Source organism: Girardinichthys multiradiatus, chromosome 1 (assembly GCF_021462225.1).
Source record: "Girardinichthys multiradiatus isolate DD_20200921_A chromosome 1, DD_fGirMul_XY1, whole genome shotgun sequence".
Lineage (NCBI taxonomy): Eukaryota > Metazoa > Chordata > Actinopteri > Cyprinodontiformes > Goodeidae > Girardinichthys > Girardinichthys multiradiatus.
In genome coordinates, this window is record NC_061794.1 from 43,014,559 (window position 1) to 43,041,731 (window position 27,173).

Sequence of the window (27,173 nt, forward strand, 5' to 3'; positions counted from 1 at the left end):
ATGCTGCTTCCACCATATTTCACTGTCAAGACTGCATGGGCAGGGTGTTCATTTTCTGGCAGAACTGGGGTTTTGCATGTAGGCCTGTTTGGCAGCCACGGCGCAAGAGGCTGGATACTGCCTGGAAAGGTTGCCAGTCTGTCACAGGGCAACACACAGGCCAGATAACCATACACACAATTATACCTAAGGGGAATTTAAAGAGACCAATTAACCTAAAAGTTATATCTTTGGAATGTGTGAGGAGGCTGGAGTACCTAGAGCATCTGCACACATGTACAGGGAGAATGTGCAAACTCCATGCAGAAAGAGCCCAGGCCAGGATTTGACACTAGGACGTTCCTGCTGCAAGGTAAATGTGCAACCACTGGACCACTGAGCAGCTCCAGACATTTAGTGGTTGAAAAAAATTTAACTATGTAGAATTTGTATTCCAGTTGTTTTGGTCTATCATATAAAATCCAAATAAAATGTATAGAATTTGTGGGTGTAATGTGACAATGGGCAGAATGTATCATATGTCTATGTTTGAATATTCTGCAAGGTGCTTTAAACTGGAAACATCCATATGTCCTTCAATTCCTTTTCCAGCAGCTGGAGCCTTTTCTGGTGGGTGGGACAGGCTGCTGGTCCATCACAGGGCCCCATTCATGTGCAACTTTTTTTTAACTTTACATTAAATGTTTATAGGCCTTTTAATTCATGCCTGGAACATTCAGATTACAGGCTAACCATCACTCAACGTGTAATATTTGTTTCTTGAACAAATAATATCCTCAAAATGGGTGTGAAAAAATATACACATCTTTTGTGTGTACAGCAGAGACTGCTGAAAGATGGCTCTTCACTCTGTGGTGCACATTAACATTAACAGGAAAATTATTGGAGCAGACGGTGACTCATCTGAGCACTACCCTCCCGCTCCGAAAAACCAGCAGATGTACTCATGGGAGACCTAATCTGTTTGTTTATATTTCATGCAACATGGTAATAATCAGATCTTTAATCTGCAAATGTTGTGTGCTGTTGACATGGACACACGTGGTTGTGAACTGAACACAGACAGCCTCAGATCTTCCCCCAAACATCAGTGAGAGGAGACATCACATGGCCTAAGGCTGCGGTTGCTAAGGAAACGGCTTGTTTGGTACTCTGTCCTGTGTCAGAAGAAGGACTCTGTGAATGAACCCTGTGTTCAGGAAGTCTCTGGTTATGACATCGTTAAAAAACACCATGTGGGCGTCGCCATACAGATATGCCTTGATGACTCATGCGGCCTTTAGCAGCACTGTGGTGTAATGGGATTGGAGTGCACACAGATTTGCAGTGTGAAATCAGACAAGAATGAAATGACAGATGACCATGGCCTTTCATTCAGCTGACTTTAATGTAATTTAATAAAAAATAAAAAAAATTTAACAATATGCACACACAGGAACTCTTAAGTAGTAAGGATTCTGCAGGAAACAAAGCAGTAGTTTGTGGATTCCTCTGAAAATTGAGCATGGGTTTTTCAGAGGCATGAGACAGTTTCACTAGCCTCTGGTGGGTAAACACTTTCCGTACTTAACAGATGGAGCATAAAAACCCAATCCAAATAAAGGCAATAATGAAGCTTACCAATCTGATCTTTGGTTTTATTCAGCTGTTTTCCATTCATACCACAAGACATATGCTGCAGATCTCTCTTTCGAACAATAAAACCGAAAACCTTTCACAACACCGACTTAGCTCAGATGCAAGAATACAGGATGCAGTTTGTGAATGGTTAAACCCAGAACGTAGAAATACTGGTTGTACAATCCTGGTTTTGTGCTTTTAAATGCCAGAAGGAAGAGCTGTTGTGAGGAAGCCATGGTAAAGCAGTGAGCTCTACTGATGCCCTGCAGAGGGAGACAAGAACATGTGAATGGAAATCAGAAGCATCTATTCAACAGCACTGCATTAGAATCAAGAGACAGCTAATGAAGTAAGCAAGAAACACAAGAGCTCACTCAGGAATAATGAAAACACTATGTACCTTTCTTTTTAGCCACTGAACTGGAAAATTCAGCCACCTCCAAACAGAGAGTGGAATCTTAATGATGCACTGATTAAAAAAGCATTTTACCTTTTCTAAGACTTTAACATTTCAACAAATATAATAGATTTGAGTGCTTAAAACACATTCACAATAAATCCACTTCTTTGATTATCCATCCATCCATCCATCCATCCATCCATCCTCTATTCACTGATCTTCTAATCTATTCATTTTTGCTTCTCTAGTCCCATCTGTATCAATCATCTGTGGGTTTGGAGTCCATTAATGCTAACTATCTCCAGAGGCGGAATCCACTCTCTAAATCTTTTTTTCCTCGAACCCCAGATCTCAGATCAACCCTAATACCTTCTTCCAGACCTTCCATACTAATCTTATGCTTCCAACACTTTGGCTGCTTAGTAACACAGTAAAAAGCAGTGGCTCCCTCCATTCCAAGCTCCCCTTGGAAGCTGGAGCTCTTCACCCTGTCTTTCACAGAGTCCAGCCACACCACAGAGGAAGCTTATGTTAGACATCATTTCATGAAATAAAGATGGATCAATAAAACAATGGGTCCATCTTTTGGTTTGTCACTTTGTTCTGAAGATATGTGCATGTTTGTCTGTATGCAATATTCTTATGTGATACACATAAAAACATACTTGTCACACCCTGCACCCTCCACTACAGCAGGCGTCCGCAAAATTATGTATTTTTAGTGTTGTAGCACGGACACATGACATTTCAATATTCAAATAAAAATCACCACTAGACATCAGTCAACGCAAGAAACCAGACAAAAATGATTTACAACTGCCTTCATAACTGTTTACAAATTTCAGTCTGTCTCTAAATTCACTTTTTATGCAAGAAAATATTTCAATTTCTAAATATTTGATTTTAAATTTACAAAGAAGAATCACCCACACCTGGTTGATCCATTTATTAATCAAACTTTTTTCTTATTACTCGCTCCTTCTCTTCGAGGTCACCTGGTCATGTGTTACCATGTAAGCATTCCTGACAAGGATCTGGTGGGTTCACTCAGCCTTACTGGGAGAAACCACGTTGACTGGAGAGAGGCGTAATGACTTAGACTGTGTTTGGATTTAGCTTATTGTATGGTTTTGGACTTCAGTTGTTCAAGTAGTTAATAGAATGTGTATATGTATAAAGAGTGTAAATTTGGTCTCAACCCCTTTTGATTAGCGGTGGTGTAGGCTGTCATGCTTTAAAAGCTGGGTGGTCTTGAAACAGTATGTCTCTCATTGGTGGTTGAGGCAGGGGAATCCTTGTCCACGTGCTATCAAAGATATAACAATCTTTTTTTAATACATAAAAATCCAGAGCTCTGCAACCTTGGATTCTATGTCAGTTTTACTTTTTGTGTGTACTTTTGCCTCCTCTGCCTTTCTGAAGACAACTGGTTCTGACTTTGCCCTCAAACCTTACAGTCATATTAGAAAATTGAATCCATTTGTGTTTATTTACCATTCTATAATCACTATTGATTTGTAAAAAGACAGGAGGCACCTTAGATGTCATTCAGCTGAATACTTTGTCTGCTCTGTCTCAGTTTACCTCTCACCCTTTTGGGACAGTTGGGAGGGGCAGACAGAACTCCGCTTGTGGTCTGAAAGGAAGTGCAACAGTAGAAGTATTTCCTGTTTATACTGTCTTCCACCTCTGTCACAATAAAAAGAAAAACTGAGCTGTAGAATTTCAGTTCAACCTTAGGTTGCATGAGCATTTTCTAAACTCAGTGTAATCTCTTGAAATACTCCATTTATCTTTGTCTATTATTAAACTAAGTAGTTTTTATAATTATGCTTTGATTAACTCTATTAGTCAGTTGGAAATACACAAACCAATCCTGTAAGAGCACTTCACACCCCAGCAGTCAGCAGATGAGGAGTCCAGGTAGGATAAAGCTGGAGTGGAAAATAGATTTTTGATATGTAAAACTTGGTCAGGAGCACGGATGGTTGGGAAGACTTGATGAGACTGTCATAAAGTGGGTTTTGATGGAACAAAATGCAGGGAAGAATTCCTGAAGCTCGAGGTTTTCAGGTAAGGTGAGTAAGATTTTATTTTCCATGGCAGGACACAGACAGGGTAGCCAACACATGAGATCGCACAAACACATAACATAAGGAACCAGCGGGGAACAACGGAAACAAACGGGCTTAAATACAAAATTGAACAGCAGGGGGAACCAACGACAAACGTGACAAGACAATCAGGGGAAAAAACAGAACAGGTGTGGGCTTTGGGTGCAGGGAGACAGAAAACAAAGGACCAGACCAGGTAATATTACAAAAACACAAGCAGGTATGACAGTGACTGTCTGCAACGATGCACTGAAAGCAGATTGATAGATGTGGTTTCCTTCTCTACTAGTCTCATCAGGCAGATTGTCCCCAACTGATTGTGTAAAGTGACAACTGCTTGGAAATGGAGCCACTAAGAGCTCTGACAGACTAAGCTCACAATAATAGAACTTAAATAATTAAGTTCCATTGCCCGTGGTGAAGGACATTACTGACATTGCCACTCCAGAGGAACCCACACCTTAGTGCTTTTGCAGTTTTTTTAATTTTTTTAATTGCTGATCCTAAATTATTAAAGAGACACTCGACACTGACCTCAACCTTCTGGAACACCTTAGGGATGAATTAGAGCAGATGCTGCAATTCTGGTTTTCTCATCTAATTATTAACAAACTCCTAAACTATGTGGAAGATGTTTACAGAATAGTTAGGCCCGAGCAGGAAAACTGCACGGGCCTATTGTAATCGCTCGAATTCTTATTCTTTTTTCCGTTGCGTCTTTGTGGGGCAATATGGGGACTTTGCCAAGCCCCTAGATGCACACGCTTTTACCCAAAATTGTCCCCCAACGAAAATTCTTGATCCTTAATGTCGTCATCAAACGTGAGGTAGCCCAAACCGTAAGTCGTAGAGATCTGAAATTTTGCACAATGCTAGAGCACCTCAAAACAAGAAAAAAAGTATCTTGGGGGTATGCCCTAAAATGCACAGGAAGTCGGCCATTTTGGGTCAAAGGCTGATTTTTGCCCGTTTTTCACTTTTACTCACCTCGAACTTTAACGAACTCCTCCTAGGGATTTTGAGCTATCGGGTTCATATTTGGTCAACATGCAGTTAAGGGATGGGGGATTAAAAGTTATCAAAATCGTGAGTTTTTGGCCATGTTTAGGGGGGCGTGTCCGGGCCACGAACTTGGCTATCGCGCTGAAAGTGAAAAATTGCAATAACTTTCCCAAAAAAATTCCAAATCACACCAAAGTTGGCATGAAGGAGGACATTCGGGGTCCCGATAATCCTATGGGGTCATATGCTGACATCATCAAAGCCACGCCCCCTCAGAACCGGAGGTATCTTTTTTCACTTGGAAAGGTGCCTCTCTGACCCTCTTGACCCAATCAACTTGAAAGTGTGTCAGAACACAGATAACTAGTGGGTCTAACTTCGTTTGAAGCACAGTAATTTTTCATAAAAGGGCGTGGCCGTGGCGGCGCCGCGAAGTCAGACGTCACGCCATGGCCATACGTTTGGCTCTAATTTCCACATAGATCATCTGATCTGCACCAAATTCAATGTGATTGATCCTTGTCCAGTCCCCAACAGAGATCTGATGACATATTTGGTGGGCGTGGCCTAATTCGTACACAGCGCCCCCTAGATAATTTCAAAACATCAGCCCCAAGCCATGCTATGACCGAGGATTCTGAAATTTAGTACACATATGTAACGTGGCAGGACCTACAAAAAAGTCTCTTGGAGCATTGGTCCAAACCCCACAGGAAGTCGCCCATCTTGGATTGAAGTTGCCAGTTTGACCCTGTTTTGGCCGTTTCTAACCCGCATATCTGAGCGAACTCCTCCTACAGCTTTTGACTTAGAGACTTGAAAATCACTCAGTATACTCTTAAGGGATTGGGGATCAAAAGTTATCAAAAGCTTTTTGATACATGAAAGCGTGTGGGCGTGGCCACGCCTCAAAATATGACTTCTCGCCAAAAAACATTAAATGGATATAGCTCCTACAAGGAAAGTCACAGACACATGAAACCTTTTGGGATTGATCTGCCTCTAGGCCTCAACAATATTCACTGATCACATGCTGACATCATCGAAGACCCGCCCCCGGAGAACAGCAAGTGTCCCATTTTCCTTTAGAGAGTCAATTTTTATTTTCTTCACATAATCAATGTGAAACTGTCCCAAGTAACAGATAACATGATGGTCTTAGACAGTCGCCAGTACTGACTGCTTTAGCTGGGGAGTGTGGCCATGATGGCGTGGCGAATTCTGATGTCACGCCACTGCCATACGTTTGCCTCTAAATTACACATGCATGGTCCGATTCACTCCAAACTGATAATTCTTGATCTTTGGCAGCCCATAAACAGCTCTATTACATTACATTGGAATTTGGATCAAGAGCGCCCCCTAGGTCACTTCAAGTGCTCCATCTCCCTCATATATCCTCGGATCAATTTGAAATGTAGTATACATGATCGTGATTTAATGATGGACATTTTGACACAGTCAATTGATGATGTTGTTTTAGCCCCGCCCACAAACAAACAAGCGACTGCAGCGTCCTTCTGGAAGGTCCGATTTACTCAAAATTTGGAATGCTTTTTGCCAGACAGAAACTCTGCATGACCGAAGATCATATGACATGTTGCTCAAAGTGCCACTTACTGGCGACGTGTTGAAGTGACGCGGTGTCATCGTATGTGGCGTGTATGAGGTGATGCCAGGTTCCTGCGGTCGCTCAACAGCCCGAGTTGTGCTGAGGGGTGCGAGGGCCTTCAAAGCTGCTTGCAGGTTTCTAGTTAAAGTTGCTATTGCTGGCGATGGTGGGTCCATCAACACAATGGAGCTTTATAGATATTCACACTTGCCACTTTTGGTCCGCTTTAAACGGGCCAGAGTTTGTTTCCCTCCTTCGTCCGGACCTTTTGTGCAGGGGTGGATACACTCAAGCGAACCCTGGTCCGGACCAAACAACCGGACCGAGGCCCACTTTTTGAGGGGTCTCGGTCTGCTTCCAAACGGACTCTGGTGCGGTTCGCTTATGGTCTGAATACAAACCGGCCCTGATCCGAACCAACTACAAAAAGCGTACATCTCTTTGAACCTAAAAAGCCACCGTAGCCGCTAGCAAAGGTGTGTGTATTATTCTAGAATTGCGCCGCTCAAGGTGGCAGCAGGTTGGAGTAGCTCTGTTACTTTTGATTCTGATTTATTCTTTTTTGGAAACTATTCCTCTTGTGGTGGATACAGTTGATTTTTTTTGGATGACTGTCCACTCCAGTGTCGGATGCTGTGCAGCTTGGAGGATTTTTCTTAATACTTTCTATTTTTGGACATTTGTTTTGATGCATTGCCATGGCAATGGGGTTGTTTCTTACAACCGGGAGCAGCTGATTAATATCTCAAAAGCTCAAATAATAATTCAGCTACAACCCCAAATCCCTGATGAGTTGAAAAGGAGACGCTATGGATGCAGATCAGGAGCTAAGAGAAGAGAGAGAAGGAGGAAGTTCAAATCATCTCTTCCGTCGATTTTGATGGGCAATGTGAGATCGTTGGGAAACAAGTTGGATGAACTCCAAGCCCTACAAAGGACCCAGCCAGAGTACCGGGCATGCAGTATCATGTGTTTTACTGAGACATGGCTGCAGGATCATATCCCCGACTCCAGCGTCTCTCTGCCGGGCTTTTTAACCATACGAGCAGACAGAGATTTAAAGAGGAGCGGCAAATGTAAAGGAGGTGGACTGGCAGTACTTGTGAATTCAATTTAATTAAAAAATACTTTATTAATCCCAAAGGGAAATTAAATGTTGTTGTAGCTCATATTATGAAGGCTTCCTCAAAGAGCCGTTGTAGATGCTGATGGCTGTGGGCAGGAAGGATCTCCTGTAGCGCTCCGTCTTACAGCAGATCTGAAGAAGCCTCTGACTGAAGACACTCTGTTGTTGTAGGACAGTCTCATGAAGAGGATTCTCAGGGTTTTCCATAATGTTCTTCATTTTATGAAGAATCCATCTTTCCACAATGATCTCCGGAGGTTCCAGAGGAGTCCCCAGAACAGAGCCAGCCTTTTTTATCAGCTTGTTGAGCTTTTTTAAGTCCCTGGCTCTGATGCTGCTTCCCCAGCAGATGATGGCAGAAGAGATCACACTTTCCACAACAGACTTATAGAAGATATGCAGCATCAGTCTGCTCTGTCCCTTCTTGTAGATGGCTTCACAGTTGCATCTCCCCTCTAGTCTGTTGTTGCATCTCCCCTCTAGTCTGTTGTCCAGGTGAACACCGAGGTATTTATACTCCTCCACCACCTCCACTTCTTCTCCTATGATAGAAATAGTTTTTGACTTATTCCTGTTTCTCTTAAAATCTACAATCATCTCCTTTGTTTTAGTCACGTTCAAAATGAGATGATTGTTTCCACACCATGCCACAAAACGGTCCACCACCTTCCTGTACTCAGCTTCTTGTCCATCTCTGATCCACCCCACGACTGCAGAATCATCCGAGTATTTCTGCAGATGACAGGAGTCTGTCTTGTACTGGAAGTCTGAGGTGTACAGAGTGAAAAGGAATGGTGAGAGTACAGTCCCCTGTGGTGCTCCTGTGTTGCTGACTACCTGGTTAGACTCACAACCCTTCAGTCTCACAAACTGTGGTCTGTTTGTCAGGTAGTCTTTGATCCAGGAGATTGTTGAGGCCTCCACCTGAGTCTTCTGGAGTTTCTGACAAAGCAAATCAGGTTGGATTGTATTAAATGCACTGGAGAAATCAAAGAACATGATCCTCACAGTGCTACTGCCTTTGTCCAGATGACAGTGGGTTTGTTGAAGCAGGTGTATGATGGCATCTTCAACTCCAACTCCACAGCAATAAGCAAACTGAAGAGGGTCCTGATGGTTTACTGTTTGCTTACTCAGGTGGGCCAACAGGAGTCTCTCTAGGACCTTCATGATGTGAGATGTCAGGGCAACAGGTCTATAGTCATTGAGGACTGATGGGTGAGTTTTCTTTGGTACCGGAACAAGACAGGAGGTCTTCCACAACACCGGAACCTTCTTCTGGGCCAGGCTAAGGTTGAAGAGGTGCTGCAGAATCCCAGAGAGCTGCTCTGCACAGGCCTTCAGGACTCTAGGGCTGACATGATCTGGACCTGCAGCCTTATTCCTATTCAGTCTCTCCAGTTGTCTCTTCACCGACAACAGATGGTGTAATCCAGGACATGTTACTGTGAAATGTCATCTCTACAGTCCAGATATTGAATTGTTGGCAGTAAGTTTTCGTCCATATTATTTACCCAGAGATTATTTAACCAGTGTTATTTTGGCAACAGTTTACGTTCCACCTTCCGCTGTTGCTGACACTGCATGTGATGCCATCAGCTCAGTTGTTACTAAGCTACAGACACAAAACCCCAATGCTTTTGTGGCAATTTCTGGGGATTTTAACCATGCTTCACTCTCTGCTACACTTCCAATATTTCAACAATATGTCAGCTGCTCTACCAGAGAAAACAAAACATTGGATTTGTTTTATGCAAATGTCAAGGACTCATACATCTCTACAGCAAGACCTCCTCTAGGCAAATCAGATCACAATCTTGCTTTTCTCTGTTTGAAATATAAGCCCCTTGTTCAGAGACAACCTGTAATAAAGAGGACTGTGAGAAAATGGTCACAGGAAGCTGAAGAAGCTCTGCAAGGTTGCTTTGAGGCTACAGACTGGGACGCACTGTGCCAGCCACATGGAGAGGACATCAATGCCATGACTGAGTGTGTAACCGACTATATAAACTTCTGTGTGGATAACATCATCCCCACCAGAACCGTGAGATGCTTCCCCAATAACAAACCTTGGATCACCAGTGACCTGAAGGACCTGCTTAACAAGAAAAAAAGAGCCTTCAGAGAGGGAGACAGAGAATTATTGAGGAGTTTACAGAAGCAACTTAAAGTCGAGATAAAAGACAGCAAGGAGGTGTACAAGAAGAAGCTGGAGAGCAAGCTCCAGCAAAACAATATCAGAGATGTGTGGATAGGGATGAAGAAGATCACAGGCTTCAAGCAAAAGGATGATCAGACCGATGGAGGTCTGGACAGAGCCAATGAACTGAACACATTCTTCAATAGGTTCCGTTCAGAAACAAGCATCCTCCTCTCCTGCTCACAGCCAAACAGACATTCCATCTTCCTTTGACCCACAGGACCCACAGCTGTCCAGTAACACCTCACATTTTTTATCTTCCACCTCAGCCGTAGACCCTTCTGCTTCTACATGTTTGCCTTCAACCATATCAGAAGATGCTGATGCTTCCTTTGCTTCCCCCTTCCACCTGTGTGTCTCAAGAAGTCAGGTGAAGAGACAACTGGAGAGACTGAATCGGAATAAGGCTGCAGGTCCAGATCATGTCAGCCCTAGAATCCTGAAGGCCTGTGCAGAGCAGCTCTGTGGGATTCTGCAGCACCTCTTCAACCTTAGCCTGGCCCAGAAGAAGGTTCCGGTGTTGTGGAAGACCTCCTGTCTTGTTCCGGTACCAAAGAAAACTCACCCATCAGTCCTCAATGACTATAGACCTGTTGCCCTGACATCTCACATCATGAAGGTCCTAGAGAGACTCCTGTTGGCCCACCTGAGTAAGCAAACAGTAAACCATCAGGACCTCCTTCAGTTTGTTTATCGCTGTGGAGTTGGAGTTGAAGATGCCATCATACACCTGCTTCAACAAATCCACTGTCATCTGGACAAAGCCAGCAGCACTGTGATGATCATGTTCTTTGATTTCTCCAGTGCATTTAATACAATCCAACCTGATTTGCTTTGTCAGAAACTCCAGAAGACTCAATCGGAGGCCTCAACAATCTCCTGGATCAAAAACTACCTGACAAACAGACCACAGTTTGTGAGACTGAAGGGTTGAGTCCAACCAGGTAGTCAGCAGCACAGGATCACCACAGGGGACTGTACTCTCACCATTCCTTTTCACTCTGTACACCTCAGACTTCCAGTACAAGTCAGACTCCTGTCATCTGCAGAAATACTCGGATGATTCTGCAGTCGTGGGGTGGATCAGAGATGGACAAGAAGCTGAGTACAGGAAGGTGGTGGACCGCTTTGTGGCATGGTGTGGAAACAATCATCTCATTTTGAACGTGACTAAAACAAAGGAGATGATTGTAGATTTTAAGAGAAACAGGAATAAGTCAAAAACTATTTCTATCATGGGAGAAGAAGTGGAGGTGGTGGAGGAGTATAAATACCTCGGTGTTCACCTGGACAACAGACTAGAGTGGAGATGCAACTGTGAAGCCATCCACAAGAAGGGACAGAGCAGACTGTACTTCTTGAGGAAGCTTAGGGCCTTTGGTGTTTGCAGCAAGATACTGCATATCTTCTATAAGTCTGTTGTGGAGAATCTGATCTCTTCTACCATCATCTGCTGGGGAAGCAGCATCAGAGCCAGGGACTTAAAAAAGCTCAACAAGCTGATAAAAAAGGCTGGCTCTGTTCTGAGGAATTCTCTGGAACCTCTGGAGATCATTGTGGAAAGAAGGATTCTTCATACGCTACTGGCTTGTTGTGGGACAAGGCATGTAGAGAACGTCAGCGTTCAGCACACATTCTCCGACGGGGTTCCAAAATTATAAATAGAACAAAGTCTGTGTTGAATGAGCTGCTCTTCACCCTCAATAATATTGCAGCTGTAATAATGGCACAAATATGCAGAACAGAGGTGCTGCACGCAGCACGCCTACAGATGTTTTCCTACATTTCCGGGTCTGTGCTCTGTCCCGCCCCTCCGTCATTTCTGTCCAATGGGAGCAATGATCGTCACCCGCGTGGCTTTGTTTACAAGTAATACTTCACTTGCAAAAAGTATAATGTGAAAACAAACCGCACCAAATGAAAAAAATAAAGTTCACTTTTGTTCCGGACCAAACAAGCGGACCAAAGGACTTTCCTGGTGTGAATACACCCTAAGACAATGATGTCATCTCACGTACATGTAAACGTGGAAAAATACTTTTTTTTAAATTTATATATTGAATGTTTGCCTTGAGATCTTTATAAATAAACTGCATTGAATTGGTTTGACTTAACGTCAAAATACCGAAAGGCAAAAAAGGTTAAATTGATTTTAATTTTGATGAAAAGACGATTTTCATAGTTTGTCTCATCTTCCACAGATGTCCTGATACAACCATCTGCCTAATCCCGGGAAGTGATGCTATAGGACTGACTGTATGTAACTCCTAGTAAGATTCGGTAAGCTGCAGTAAAGTGGTTTGTTTTGCTACCTAATTGTTTGTAGTGGGCTGTATTTTTAACTGGTTTGCAGTTTTACTAAATTTCTTCTTTTTTGTTAGTTTTGATAATCACACCCTTACAGACATGTTCAGACGAAGCTTTGACATGTCCAATGATGACTACTTGTTTGCTGATTTACCTGTAATTATACAAAGATTAACTTTGTGCTTCAGCAGTGCTTATAATATGCACCAAAAGTGAAACAGGATATTTCCAGTGATTGGTAGATTATTTTGCGTTAATAAGCAACAGACGAGGAATCATGACAAATTTGGCAGTATTGATGAACATGTACGTTCACTTATTAAAATTAAAAAACAAATTGATTATTACATTATATATTATTTTCTTACCTTCACTCCTCATGCAAAAGTTGATATTCTTATAATCTGTATTTGCCCTGCAAGGGGGTTTACATGTCAGTACAGGTCCTTCTCAAAATATTAGCATATTGTGATAAAGTTCATTATTTTCCATAATGTAATGATGAAAATTTAACATTCATATATTTTAGATTCATTGCACACTAACTGAAATATTTCAGGTCTTTTATTGTCTTAATACGGATGATTTTGGCATACAGCTCATAAAAACCCAAAACTCCTATCTCACAGAATTAGCATATTTCATCCGACCAATAAAAGAAAAGTGTTTCTAATACAAAAAACGTCAACCTTCAAATAATCATGTACAGTTATGCACTCAATACTTGGTCGGGAATCCTTTGGCAGAAATGACTGCTTCAATGCGGTGTGGCATGGAGGCAATCAGCCTGTGACACTGCTGAGGTCTTATGGAGGTCCAGGATGCTTCGATAGCAGCCTTTAGCTCATCCACAGTGTTGGGTCTTGAGTCTCTCAACGTTCTCTTCACAATATCCCACAGATTCTCTATGGGGTTCAGGTCAGGAGAGTTGGCAGGCCAATTGAGCACAGTGATACCATAGTCAGTAAATCATTTACCAGGGGTTTTGGCACTGTGAGCAGGTGCCAGGTCGTGCTGAAAAATGAAATCTTCATCTCCATAAAGCTTTTCAGCAGATGGAAGCATGAAGTGCTCCACAATCTCCTGATAGCTAGCTGCATTGACCCTGCCCTTGATAAAACACAGTGGACCAACACCAGCAGCTGACACAGCACCCCAGACCATCACTGAATGTGGGTTCTTGACACTGGACTTCTGGCATTTTGGCATTTCCTTCTCCCCAGTCTTCCTCCAGACTCTGGCACCTTGATTTCCGAATGACATGCAGAATTTGCTTTCATCCAAAAAAAGTACTTTGGACCACTGAGCAACAGTCCAGTGCTGCTTCTCTGTAGCCCAGGTCAGGCGCTTCTGCCGCTGTTTCTGGTTCAAAAGTGGCTTGACCTGGGGAATGCGGCACCTGTAGCCCATTTCCTGCACACGCCTGTGCACGGTGGCTGTGGATGTTTCTACTCCAGACTCGGTCCACTGCTTCCACAGGTCCCCCAAGGTCTGGAATCGGCCCTTCTCCACAATCTTCCTCAGGGTCCGGTCACCTCTTCTCGTTGTGCAGCGTTTTCTGACACACTTTTTCCTTCCCACAGACTTCCCACTGAGGTGCCTTGATACAGCACTCTGGGAACAGCCAATTCGTTCAGAAATGTCTTTCTGTGTCTTACCCTCTTGCTTGAGGGTGTCAATAGTGGCCTTCTGGACAGCAGTCAGGTCGGCAGTCTTACCCATGATTGGGGTTTTGAGTGATGAACCAGGCTGGGAGTTTTAAAGGCCTCAGGAATCTTTTGCAGGTGTTTAGAGTTAACTCGTTGATTCAAATGATTAGGTTCATAGCTCGTTTAGAGACCCTTTTAATGATATGCTAATTATGTGAGATAGGAATTTTGGGTTTTCATGAGCTGTATGCCAAAATCATCCGTATTAAGACAATAAAGACCTGAAATATTTCAGTTAGTGTGCAATGAATCTAAAATATATGAATGTTAAATTTTCATCATGACATTATGGAAAATAATAAACTTTATCACAATATGCTAATATTTTGAGAAGGACCTGTATGGTGAGACTAGACAAGTTTATTTGTAAAGCACATTTCAGCAACGAGACAATTCAAAGTGCTTGAACCGATGACAAAAAACAAGTACAGTCCAGTGTCATGATGAAGAAAAGAAAAGATCAGTAAAGAAAATTAGACTATTTATTAGAATTAATGACCTCAACGTTTTTGTAAAATTGTAAGACTAAATGATCCCCCTGCAGGCAAATTTAAATCTTTAACTCATTCATTGATGCACTCGGTGCTTTTAGGTCCATATTTGTTACCCATAAAATTAAACATTTTTATCTGGGGAGGAGGTTATTCCTTAGAACCCTTCTGGCCCATTTTGCATCTGGGTAATGGGGGAATATTCCTTGAAAACCTCTCAGCACCCTGTAACCCCTCCCCTAACTATTGTTAGGAGAGCCAAGCTCAGCCACAGCCAAGTATGCTGGTTCTGAAGGTCCAAGCCAGCAATTCATACAAAGCAGCATGGGTCATAGGAATAAGGTGGATAGGGTGGTACACAGTGCCATCATTACTTCCCCATGCAATGGGAAACTCCCCTTTTCCCATCCAGGGTGTGTCTTCAGCAGTCAGGTAAACAAACCATTGTTATGCCAAATCACCTCAGATTCTCAACCCAACAAGATTAGCCTTACAAGAGGTTACATGAGGTCACATGTACAGTGCAGAATCCTGCTTCCAGAATCTGGCAAAATAAAGTTTGCTGAGGAAAGAGAGTCAAAGCTTTAATACAAACATCTTTGTATCAAAAAGGTTGACTCTGTTCAGTCTAAATGACTACAGCCCAGGGAGCTGACCTCAATTCTGGTCTGGGGCTTTGGAAGTCTTCTACACAGATTCTACAGAAAATCAAAAATTACATCAGAGTTGCTCCTTAACCTTCCCCTCATCTTTGAAGTTCTCCCCTTTGCCTTCATCTGCCTCTCAAACACCTCCGGATTCAGAAGACTTTTTTTTAGTTCAGCTCACTAAAATAAAGTCAGATTCAATGAACTACAACAATATAAAATAAAAAATTATTTGAGTAACTCAGTTCATCAAGATAACATATATAGATAAATTACGCACAGACTGATGTTTTTAAACCTTTATTGCTGTTAATGATGATTTTGTACTTACAGCTAACAAAAATGTGACATTCAATATTAGAATGTTACATCAGACCAAAAAAAACAATTTTTCATACAGAAATGTTGGCTTATTGAAAAGTCTGTTTAATACTTGCCTAAAATGTATTTTCAAAATGTACTTTTAATCTGACATATGAGCCTCATTGGAACAAATATCCTAATGTATTGAATCTGACAGTAGTCCACCCCACAATGAGTTTTCTAGGCCTGAATTACGCATTCAGGGAAATGCAGTTTACTTCCTTACAGACTGTACATATCTAAATATGGACTAAAGGCCATTCTTCCTCTAATCAATTTGTCAAAACTCTTTAAATCGTCTGTAGCAAGTATTTTAATTTTATATTGATGAGCATAAAACAGTTCATAATTATGGAGTGAAAGAACAATGCTTTTTGTGAAAATCTAAACAGTTGAATGGGACCCCTTTACTCTTATTCTGCTGTATTTTAAGGATGTCCAAATTATGGTCCTGGAATCATTTGCAACCTTCAGAAGGATTTTTGTGTGGCCTCAAACTGGGGATTTTTGTTTTCATTTTTATTTTATTCAGACGCAGACTTTGGCACATTTCTGCATCATGCTTAGTTTATTGTTAAGTAGGTACAAAAGGAAAATCAGTAAAATGTTATTTCAGCATTTTCAAGCTGGAAAAATATGTAATTGTTGTGGCCCCTGAGTACCTTGAACTTGACCATTTTAGTCCGGTGGCAGAAAGCTCGGACACCCTGTTCAAAATGAAATTCAGTACAATCAACTGGTTTAAGTCACCAAATTAGTAAATAGAATCCACCTGTGTGTATAAATACAGCTGTTCTGTAAAGGCCTCAAAGGTTTGATTTAGGAATATAAGTGAAAAAAGCATCATGAAGACTAGGGAGCACATCAGATAAAGTTGCAGTTTAAAGCAGGGTTAAATTATAAACTAATATCCTAAAATAAAATATAAAAGGTTTTGGACCCCTCAAAGAGCAATGTTCAATCCATCACCTGAAAATGGAAGAAGTATGGCACAACTACAAGCCAACCAAGACATAAATGTCCACCTAAACTAAAAGGCTGGGTGGAGAGAGTATTGATAAGAGAGGCAGCCAAGCAGTCCATGAAATCTCTGGGGGAGGTGCAGTGATTCACAGCTTGGATCTTTTTATATGTAGAATCAGGCAACTGGAAAACTATTAGTGATGCACTCCACATATTTGGCCTTTATTGGAAAGTGGCTAAATGAAGCCATACAATTCATCATATTTGGTGAAACATGATGGTGACCGTTTTAGGGAACATTCGTGGAACTAAATACAGGTCAATCCTGGAAGAAAACCCATTAAAAGTTGCAAAAGACTCCAGAAGGGGTGAAAAGTTAATCTTCCATTAGGACAAAGCCCTTAAATGGAGATACAAAGGAAAGGTTTACATCAATGTGTTGGGATAGTCCAGTTAAGTGATTCACTTAGGAATCTGTGGCAGGCCACTGGATATCGCTCCTCAGATAATCTCATTTCAGTTAGAAAAAGAATATGATTCTTAATGAGAACTGTGAAACTTTACATGCACAAACAGTCACGCTAAAACACATTACCTCAAAGTATAAGACGGGAGCTATAGAGAGTGAAACAAGCCATTCAAGCTGTTTAAGTTGCTAAATACTTTTTATCATCAGGTGGTGAAATCCCACTCTCTTGCTTTTGAGTGAGTGGTGACATAAGCTCTCCAGTGGACCTGCAGCTCATTAAATCAGAGGAAACAGCCTCCACTGGTAAATACAGCAGCCGCCCACCAACAATACGAGCAACAACTGCTCCATGGATCATTTCTATGCTTCCTACCGTCATAAGTGTCAAAGGTCTTCTGTTTGCAACATCTCCTGACAGTGGAATAATTGGGAAGATATAAATAAATCTAGATTTATATAACACACAGCTTGAAATAAATATTTTATAACAATCCTCACACTAAAGCTAAATACATTGTAATATATTTTATGTAACTTCGCGGATCATTTTGCAGTTAAGCGGGGTGCTCGAAAAGCAGTAATAGATTTAGCATAAAACACAATGATGCTGAAAAGTTACCAGAGTAAAGTTTGTCTTGTTTCCTGTACAAACAGGTTTTGCTCTGAATGCTTCATTTAGTTACTTCACTTTGTTCCGATTTAACATGTTTTCCATATTGACTTCTGGCACCTACCAGTGGGTGGGAATTTGTTTCTTGAGGTTGAAAGTAAGCAGATGTGTGGGTGAAGGGCAAGGTTGTCAACCAGCTTGTGAATAATGTGTCATATTTATGATAAGGCCCCACCAACACCACCACCGCCCCCACCTCTAACCAGGTCCAGTGGTTGCAATGCCATCTTGATGCATATTGTGACACTGGAACTTGATAGCTACAATAACTGGATAACCAGAACAGATGCAGGAACACAACTGGATGAAAAGAATTAGAACAAAACAAAGTAGTGTGCATGTGTAAAGCGGAAGGAAAATGATACATGATTTTTTTTCACAGATAAATATCTGCAAAATGTGCCATGCAATTTTACCCGCTTTTACTCTGTTATCTCTGAATAAGATCCAATATACACTGCTCAAAAAAATAAAGGGAACACTCAAAGAATACATGCTAGATCTGAATGAATGAAATATTCTCATTGAATACTTTGTTCTGTATAAAGTTGAAAATGCTGACAACAAAATCACACAAAAATCATCAATGGAAATCAAATTTATTAACCAATGGAGGCCTGGATTTGGAGACACACAAAAAATTAAAATGGAAAAACACACTACAGGCTGATCCAACTTTGATGTAATGTCCTTAAAACAAGTCAAAATGAGGCTCAGTATTGTGTGTGGCCTCCATGTGTCTGTATGACCTCCCTACAACACCTAGGCATGCTCCTGATGAGACCTGAGCTCCTGAGGGATCTCCTCCCAGACCTGGACTAAAGCATCCGCCAACTCCTGGACAGTGTGTGGTGCAACGTGACGTTGGTGGATGGAGCGAGACATGATGTCCCAGATGTGCTCAATCAGATTCAGGTCTGGGGAACGGGCGGGCCAGTCCATAGCTTCAATGTCTTCATCTTGCAGGAACTGCTGACACACTCCAGCCACATGAGGTCTAGCATTGTCTGAAGGGTCTGAGGATCTGATCTCGGTACCTAATGGCAGTCAGGCTACCTCTGGCGAGCACATGGAGGGCCGTGCGGCCCTCCAAAGAAATGCCACCCCACACCATTACTGACCCACTGCCAAACCGGTCATGCTGAAGGATGTTGCAGGCAGCAGATCTCTCTCCACGGTGTCTCCAGACTCTGTCACGTCTGTCACATGTGCTCAGTGTGAACCTGCTTTCATCTGTGAAGAGCACAGGGCGCCATTGGTGAATTTGCCGATCCTGAGGTTCTCTGGCAAATGCCAGGCGTCCTGCACGGTGTTGGGCTGTGAGCACAACCCCCATTTGTGGACGTGGGGCCCTCATACCATCCTCATGGAGTCAGTTTCTAATCGTTTGTGCAGACACATGCACATTTGTGGCCTGCTGGAGGTCATCTTGCAGGACTCTGGCAGTGCTCCTCCTGTTCCTCCTTGCACAAAGGCGGAGGTAGCGGTCCTGCTGCTGGTTGTTGCCCTCCTACGGCCTCCTCCACGTCTCCTGGTGTACTGGCCTGTCTCCTGGTAGCGCCTCCAGGCTCTGGACACTACGCTGACAGACACAGCAAACCTTCTTGCCACAGCTCGCATTGATGTGGCATCCTGGATGAGCTGCACTACCTGAGCCACTTGTGTGGGTTGTAGAGTCCGTCTCATGCTACCACGAGTGTGAAAGCACCACCAACATTCAAAATTGACCAAAACATCAGCCAGAAAGCATCGGTACTGAGAACTGGTCTGTGGTCCCCACCTGCAGAACCACTCCTTTATTGAGTGTCTTGCTAATTGCCAAATATTTCCCCCTGTTGTCTTTTCCATTTGCACAACAACATGTGAAATTGATTGTCAATCAGTGTTGCTTCCTAAGTGGACAGTTTGATTTCACAGAAGTTTGATTTACTTGGAGTTTTATTATGTTGTTTAAGTGTTCCCTTTAGTTTTTTTGAGCAGTATATTTTAACAGATCCCTCTCATGTTCTGCACTCTGGGGTTCTTCTCTGTAAGCATAACTAGTACAAGCTTTCATTCCTTCATTAATCAGCTAAAGTCATTAATGAAGACAGAGCCCGGGATGAACATGTTGGGAAGAAGGCAAAGCTACCTAGATAAATAGTTCCTCAGTAACCAGATTAGTTTTCTGATAATATATATAGAAGCTGGAGGAGTATAGGCTCTTTTTTATGGTTGCATAGATTCCTGACATTTTTTCTAATCATGAGAAGATGGCACTCTTTTAAGTAGCTTAATTTTTTATTGAACCTATAAATCTTGTTAGTAATGTGCTTTTTAATGAATAGGTGCTTTTTTAAATAGTGATTTTTCAAATGTATTTCTGTTTTCATTTGCTGTGTGGTGTTTTTGAAGAATGCAATGTTTCTCTGCAGTGTAACTCAATTAAGTACAGTTTATTTATATAGCGCCAATTTAGAACACTTGTCGTCCCAAGGCACCAACCCCTCTGTCCAAGACATATTTCTCCAAAGAGAGACAAATGAAGATACTTTGACTCGACAACCCACTGGCTTCAGAGGTCAACTAACTAATAAAGTCAGTCTATCTGAGTTTATTGGAGATCCTTAGTGAACAAACAGCATCATGTAGAAAAAACTGAAGCCTAGTAAGGTAAAAGAACAATATACCAATATCTCAAACAGCTATCATAGAAAGAGTATGGCACAACTGCAAACCTACTAAGACATGGTTGTCCACCTAAACTGACAGGCGTGTTGTGTTATGTGTTAGAATGTCCCAGTCAAAGTCCAGGCCTAAATCCAACTTAAAATCTGTGTCAGGACTTCAAAATTGCTGAAAAGTGCTTCTACAAACTACTGACTGAAGGGGAGCAAATACAAATGCACACCACACTGTTCAGATTACCAAAAGTAAAGAATTAAAACCATGTATCATTTTCCTTCTACTTCACAATTATGCACTACTTATTCTTGGTCTTTCACATCAAAATCAAACTAAGTATTTTGAAGTTTGTGCATGTAACATGACGAAGGTCAAATAGCCACAATCCATCCATATTTAACAAAAACATAATTTCGTGCCTTTTTCAGGTTTCTCATTAAAGATGGGTGATACCTCACAGTTTCACAGGTCATTTGTAGGTTAATGCAACATTCAGACCTATCCTTCAACAATTGATGTGGGAGGGAAGGGTATGACCTTGTGGAGCAATAACTAATACAGCTTTGCCTGTATTTACATTTTAACAACACATTACAGTACAAAACTATTTAATAAAGTATATCTCTTTTTGGTTTATACTGTTTTCTCTGCAGCTGTTTTATATTATTTGCTTGTTAACAGCTCTTTAGTTTTTGTCAGAAGTTGATGTAAAATCACTTACAGTGGTATGTTTCTAATGCATAATTTACTCTCTAGCTGTTGACAAAGAGCTTTCTAGTGGTAAAAGCATTATCTGCTGCCAGTAGTTCAAATCAGTTTTACCTGGAATCATTTTAATGGATGTTTCTGAGGCAAGATAAGATTGCATTGTTTGTTTAATCTTAGTATTTACAGCCTTTATTCTTTCTGACTCCCAGCTTGATGCACAGTTGCCACAAATATGGAAAATCCGCACTCAAGTATGCAGAAGCAAAGCTTTGTATTTATTTGCAAGTTTGATTGTAGATGCATTCTTTAAATTGTTCTGAGGTTGTGTCACTGCCCTGTTGAAGATTTATGAAACTGCCTTTCTGTCTTTGATCCCTGATGATTCTGAATCTGGTACTGCAGTGATATTCATATCCTTCCAAGCCACAGTAGACATTGTGTGCAATCCGACTTTGTGCTAAAATAGGAGGGTTTTTTCCGGTTTCTGCACATGTAAGGGTAAAACAAAACACTTCAGGATTGTATTTCTTCTAAATGTATTATAGGTTTGTGGTTTTATCACATTGCAAGCCCTGCTGTTAATAGCTTGTACAATCAGCCTTTTACCAATAGGAAACCTCTTTTTACCACAATCTCGTTTGACCATCCAAAGTCCTTGGTACTCTCTCCTGCCCTCTTTTCTTCAGATTACCGCACAGTCTATTGGGCACTGAGGTAGACTGCATTGTTTTGGCCACATGTTCTAGATTATTACTTTTTTTAAAGACCCAGTGATGACTGGTTTTCACTTCTCTGGCAGTGGCAGAGCCAATGCTCTGAAGTTCTTAGGGGGGAAACAGGCCTAGAGCATCATAGATCCTCCACAGTACTAAACTGATTTACAGCACTAAAGGTTCATTATTTGTTTCAAGCCATTATCACCTGGAGAGTTTACGGATATGCCTAATCTTGGTCATAGCTAGTTAAAGTTCCAGTTGCATTTAGCAGACTCCATATATTTATGTTTGTTATGGTAGGACAGAAAAGGCTTTTTCCTGGCATGTCTCCCAGAGAACCAGCAGGTGTGTACATAACATATAAAGGTTACTGTGGAGACTTGAAGAACACAGGGTGCCACTCTTCTCTGTGCTTCCCTAACTATGACCTTTGGAGATTTTTAACCGTCCTTCCCATCCTGCTCACTGTATGTATTAGCAACATAAACTAGGCCCTCGCCTGGCTCAGTTTGTTACAGCTACACATATTTTAAACTTTTTAATTATTGCTTGGACTGTAGATATGGGCAAACTTCAAATAAGCGCTTTAGAAGCCTAAGGAGAAACACAAAACGACAGACAGCTTATATCCTTGGGCCATAGAAACTGTAAACTCCTCTTTCCACAACGTGCCAATTTTATTGCATCTTTAACTTCAGCCAAAGAGGTTGTGTGACTGCTGCCTGGCTCATTGCAAGAAACTGCCTGATGCACAAGGACCTCTTTTTGTTGAATATTTGATATTTATTTATTGTGCTTTGTAGTGTCTTTATGTTTTGAATGAATGCACCGCTGAATTTCGTTGAATCTGTGTTTACAATGACAAAAAAGTCCTCAATCATTAGATCACAATAGGTCACAATTTCCTGAAATAAAGATCAGCACACATCTTCCTTACATCAATTGTATGCTCGTTTGTCTTGTCCCTTTAGTAGAGAGGTTAAAGGAAATAAACCTGTGTCCGGTCAAATTTAGAGGACTATACTTAAAAGTCTTCTAAATTTGGTTCTAGGTTCTAGATCAATTAATAGCATAGTAACAGTGTAGTTAAAATTAGAAAGATGCCTCAGTGACATTGATTTTATGGAAATTATTTGGTGTGCCCACAGATCATCATTTATTATTTGAAAAAAGCACAATTATTTCTTAGAGTGGGAATTATTTGCCTCATTGAATGTGTTCAAGTAAAAGCTGGATTTTTCAAAAATGTTTTGTAAGATTTCACAGACAAATAAAATAATTTTGTTTTTGTTTTTTTTACCAAGGGTGCTAATAAATGTAGCGGGTTCTGTATTATCCCAAAAAAGAAAATTCTCACTCATTGGCCACAACTCATTTTGAATCTTAGAAAGACTTTAGAAACCAAACACTTGAATTAAAACATTTTAGGTATGATTAACCTATCCTTAGTAAATGGATATGTACCACAGGCATTTAAGGTAGCTGTAATAAACCTTTACTTAAGAAACCTTCGGTTGATTGAGATGACTTAATAAATTACAGACCTATATCCAATCTTCCATTCTTATCTAAAATTCTTGAGAAAATTGTTGCTAATCAAATGTGTGAGCATTTACACAGCAATGACCTGTTTGAAGAGTTTCAGTCAGGCTTCAGAGCTCATCATAGCACTGAAACAGCTCTGCTGAAAGTCACTAATGATATTCTTATGACCTCAGATAATGGACTTGTGTCTGTACTGGTTCTGTTAGATCTCAGTGCTGCATTTGATCCAGTCCATCACAATATTCTCTTAAAAAGGCTGGAATATGCTGTTAGGCTGGTTTAGATCTTATCTGTCTGACAGATTCCAGTTTGTTCATGTAAAAGATTAATCAACTTTAAACTCCAGGGTTAATTGTGGAGTACCACAGGGTTCAGTACTTGGGCCAATTCTCTTTACTATATACAGGGGTTGGACAATGAAACTGAAACACCTGGTTTTAGACCACAATAATTTATTAGTATGGTGTAGGGCCTCCTTTTGCGGCCAATACAGCGTCATTTCGTCTTGGGAATGACATATACAAGTCCTGCACAGTGGTCAGAGGGATTTTAAGCCATTCTTCTTGCAGGATAGTGGCCAGGTCGCTACGTGATACTGGTGGAGGAAAACGTTTCCTGACTCGCTCCTCCAAAACACCCCAAAGTGGCTCAATAATATTTAGATCTGGTGGCTGTGCAGGCCATGGGAGATGTTCAACTTCACTTTCATGTTCATCAAACCAATCTTTCACCAGTCTTGCTGTGTGTATTGGTGCATTGTCATCCTGATACACGGCACTGCCTTCAGGATACAATGTTTGAACCATTGGATGCACATGGTCCTCAAGAATGGTTCGGTAGTCCTTGGCAGTGACGCGCCCATCTAGCACAAGTATTTGGTCAAGGGAATGCCATGATATGGCAGCCCAAACCATCACTGATCCACCCCCATGCTTCACTCTGGGCATGCAACAGTCTGGGTGGTACGCTTCTTTGGGGCTTCTCCACACCGTAACTCTCCCGGATGTGGGGAAAACAGTAAAGGTGGACTCATCAGAGAACAATACATGTTTCACATTGTCCACAGTCCAGGATTTGCGCTCCTTGCACCATTGAAACCAACGTTTGGCATTGGCATGAGTGACCAAAGGTTTGGCTATAGCAGCCCGGCCGTGTATATTGATCCTGTGGAGCTCCCGACGGACAGTTCTGGTGGAAACAGGAGAGTTGAGGTGCACATTTAATTCTGCCATGATTTGGGCAGCCGTGGTTTTATGTTTTTTGGATACAATCCGGGTTAGCACCCGAACATCCCTTTTAGACAGCTTCCTCTTGCGTTCACAGTTAATCCTGTTGGATGTGGTTCATCCTTCTTGGTGGTATGCTGACATTACCCTGCATACCGTGGCTCTTGATACATCACAAAGACTTGCTGTCTTGGTCACAGTTGCGCCAGCAAGACGTGCACCAACAAGTTGTCCTTTTTTGAACTCTAGGAATGTCACCCATAATGTTGTGTGCATTTCAATATTTTGAGCAAAACTGTGCTCTTACCCTGCTAATTGAACCTTCACACTCTGCTCTTACTGGTGCAATGTGCAATCAATGAAGACTGGCTACCAGGCTGGTGCAATTTAGCCATGAAACCTCCCACACTAAATTGACAGGTGTTTCACTTTTATTGTCCAACCCCTGTACATGCTTCCAATAGGTCAAATTATCAGGCAGGATAGGATAAATGTTCACTGTTACGCTGATGATACTCAGCTTTACTTCTCCATAAATCCTGATGAGCCCAACCAGTTAGATAGACTACAAGCATGTCTTGAAAACATAAAAACTTGGATGACTTTAAATTTTCTGCTTCTAAATTCAGACAAGACAGAAGTTGTCATCTTTAAAAAAGATATTGCTTAGTCAATCACTTAACCTGGATGGCATTAAATTGACTTCTAATAATAAAGTAAAAAACCTTGGTGTTATTTATGACCAGGACATGTCATTTAAATCCCATATTAAATGGGTTTCTAGGGTTTCCTTCTTTCACCTCCGGAACATTGCCAAAATTAGAAATATCCTGTCCAGGAGTGACGCTGATAAACTAGTCCATGCATTTGTTACTTCAAGGCTGGACTATTGTAATTCTTTACTATCAGGATGTCCACAAAATGCAGTTAAAAGCCTTCAGCTGATTCAAAATGCTAGAGCAAGAGTTCTGATGAAAATTAAAAAGAGAGATCATATTTCTCCTATTTTAGCTTCCCTTCATTGGCTCCCTGTTAAGTCCAGAATAGAATTTAAAATTCTCCTCCTCACATATAAAGCCCTTAATGATCTAGCTCCATCATACATCACTGAGCTGGAGGTTTCTTCTTGTTAAAAAGGAGTTTTTCCTCTCCACTGTCGCTACATCCATGCTCAGTATGAGGGATTGCTGCAAAGTCACGCCAGTGACTGTCCACTGTCTCTACATGATCATCCAGGAGGAGGGAATGCTGCAAGTCACTGGATGCAATCTGCTGGGTTTCCTTACACACAAACTTTTTATCCATTTTGAATAAATAACTGAATCTGACCGCACTGTTCAATGGTTAGGATTAATTGGAATGTATGAACCTGACTGTTGTGAAGTGCCTTGAGACAACATGTGTTGTGGATTGGTGCTATATAAATAAACAGAATAAACTGAATTGAATTAAAATATGTGAATTTCATAAAACATACAAACTAACCCAGACTTTACATGAAAGAGACCTTTTGTTATTCATCACAAAAATTAGTTTAAACGTTAAATGTTATTCTGACTTTCAAACAGCATACACACTAAATTATTTGCACACCAAATTTTCCTTATTACCTTATAATGATCCTACTCTGTCTTTTTAAGAAGGAAAAAACAGCAAGGGGAAATCCAATCTGTCATGTGGAGAAGCAACAGCCAAGACGTCTTGTTACTTATCACACTTAAAGATCAAGTCCAAGACCTAATCTGCATTCAGAAAGGGGTATCTAATGGTATCAATCTAATGAAACCACTAAAATTTGAGATTTAGAAAAATATATATCAAGCATTTTTATGCTGAGTCATTGTAAATATCCCATGCAGCTGTGTGTTCATGTCATTAATTTAATACTTAAAAAGGGTGGAAACACATCTTCAAGTTTCTTCTCTAATCAAATGAATGTTGCCAACAGCGATTGTCAAAGAAACATCACAGAAACACCAGATCCTTAAACAATAGTACAAAGCAGAGTGGATGGTATATTGTTTTTAGAGGGAAGCTGTTTTTTTCCACAGCTATAATCGAAGTCATAGTAATCAGCAGGGCTGCTGAATTATAAACCAACAGCTTGGTAACACTGGCAGCAGATGCTGACTTCTCAAGTACGTTTAGAAAGCAGCCAAAAGGGTGCAAAAGAAAAGAAGATTGGTGTTTTACAGTTTTTTATTCTGTAATTCATCTTTTTGTCATTATGCACCATCGATTTCTCTGAAGTTTAATCACAAAAACACATGAAAGAATCCTGAAAAAAAAACAGGCCTTATGGAAGTAATGAGGCTCGACTAATTGGGTATTCAGTTAATCTAAGCCCTTTGACAAACAGGTCATGTTCAGTGTTCAGCCTGAGGGAAATGGTTAATCATCCTAAATACATTGGGTCTAATTAAAAATATCCACCGTGGGGTAAAATATTTTCAATAAAACACAGCCTGATTGGATTTCAGACCATAACACATAACTAAAAAGTGAAAACTCTAAAAATGTTTTTAGCATTTTTTTTGTCCAATAGTTAAAACAATTTCTTTCCTTTTTGTTTATTTATTTCCTATTGCAGTAAATGTCTTTACATACTGCAGACAGTCTAT

General features: G+C 41.1%; 1 long non-coding RNA gene across 1 annotated transcript in view; it reads right to left on the reverse strand.

The window, feature by feature from the left end:
- Window positions 1-1,640: 1,640 nt before the first annotated feature.
- Window positions 1,641-27,173, reverse strand: part of LOC124875000 — a 46,258-nt gene continuing 20,725 nt past the window's right edge. Inside the window, exon 3 of the long non-coding RNA XR_007039940.1 lies at window positions 1,641-1,883. This is a non-coding gene — a long non-coding RNA (uncharacterized LOC124875000). The remainder of the gene's footprint in view (window positions 1,884-27,173) is intronic.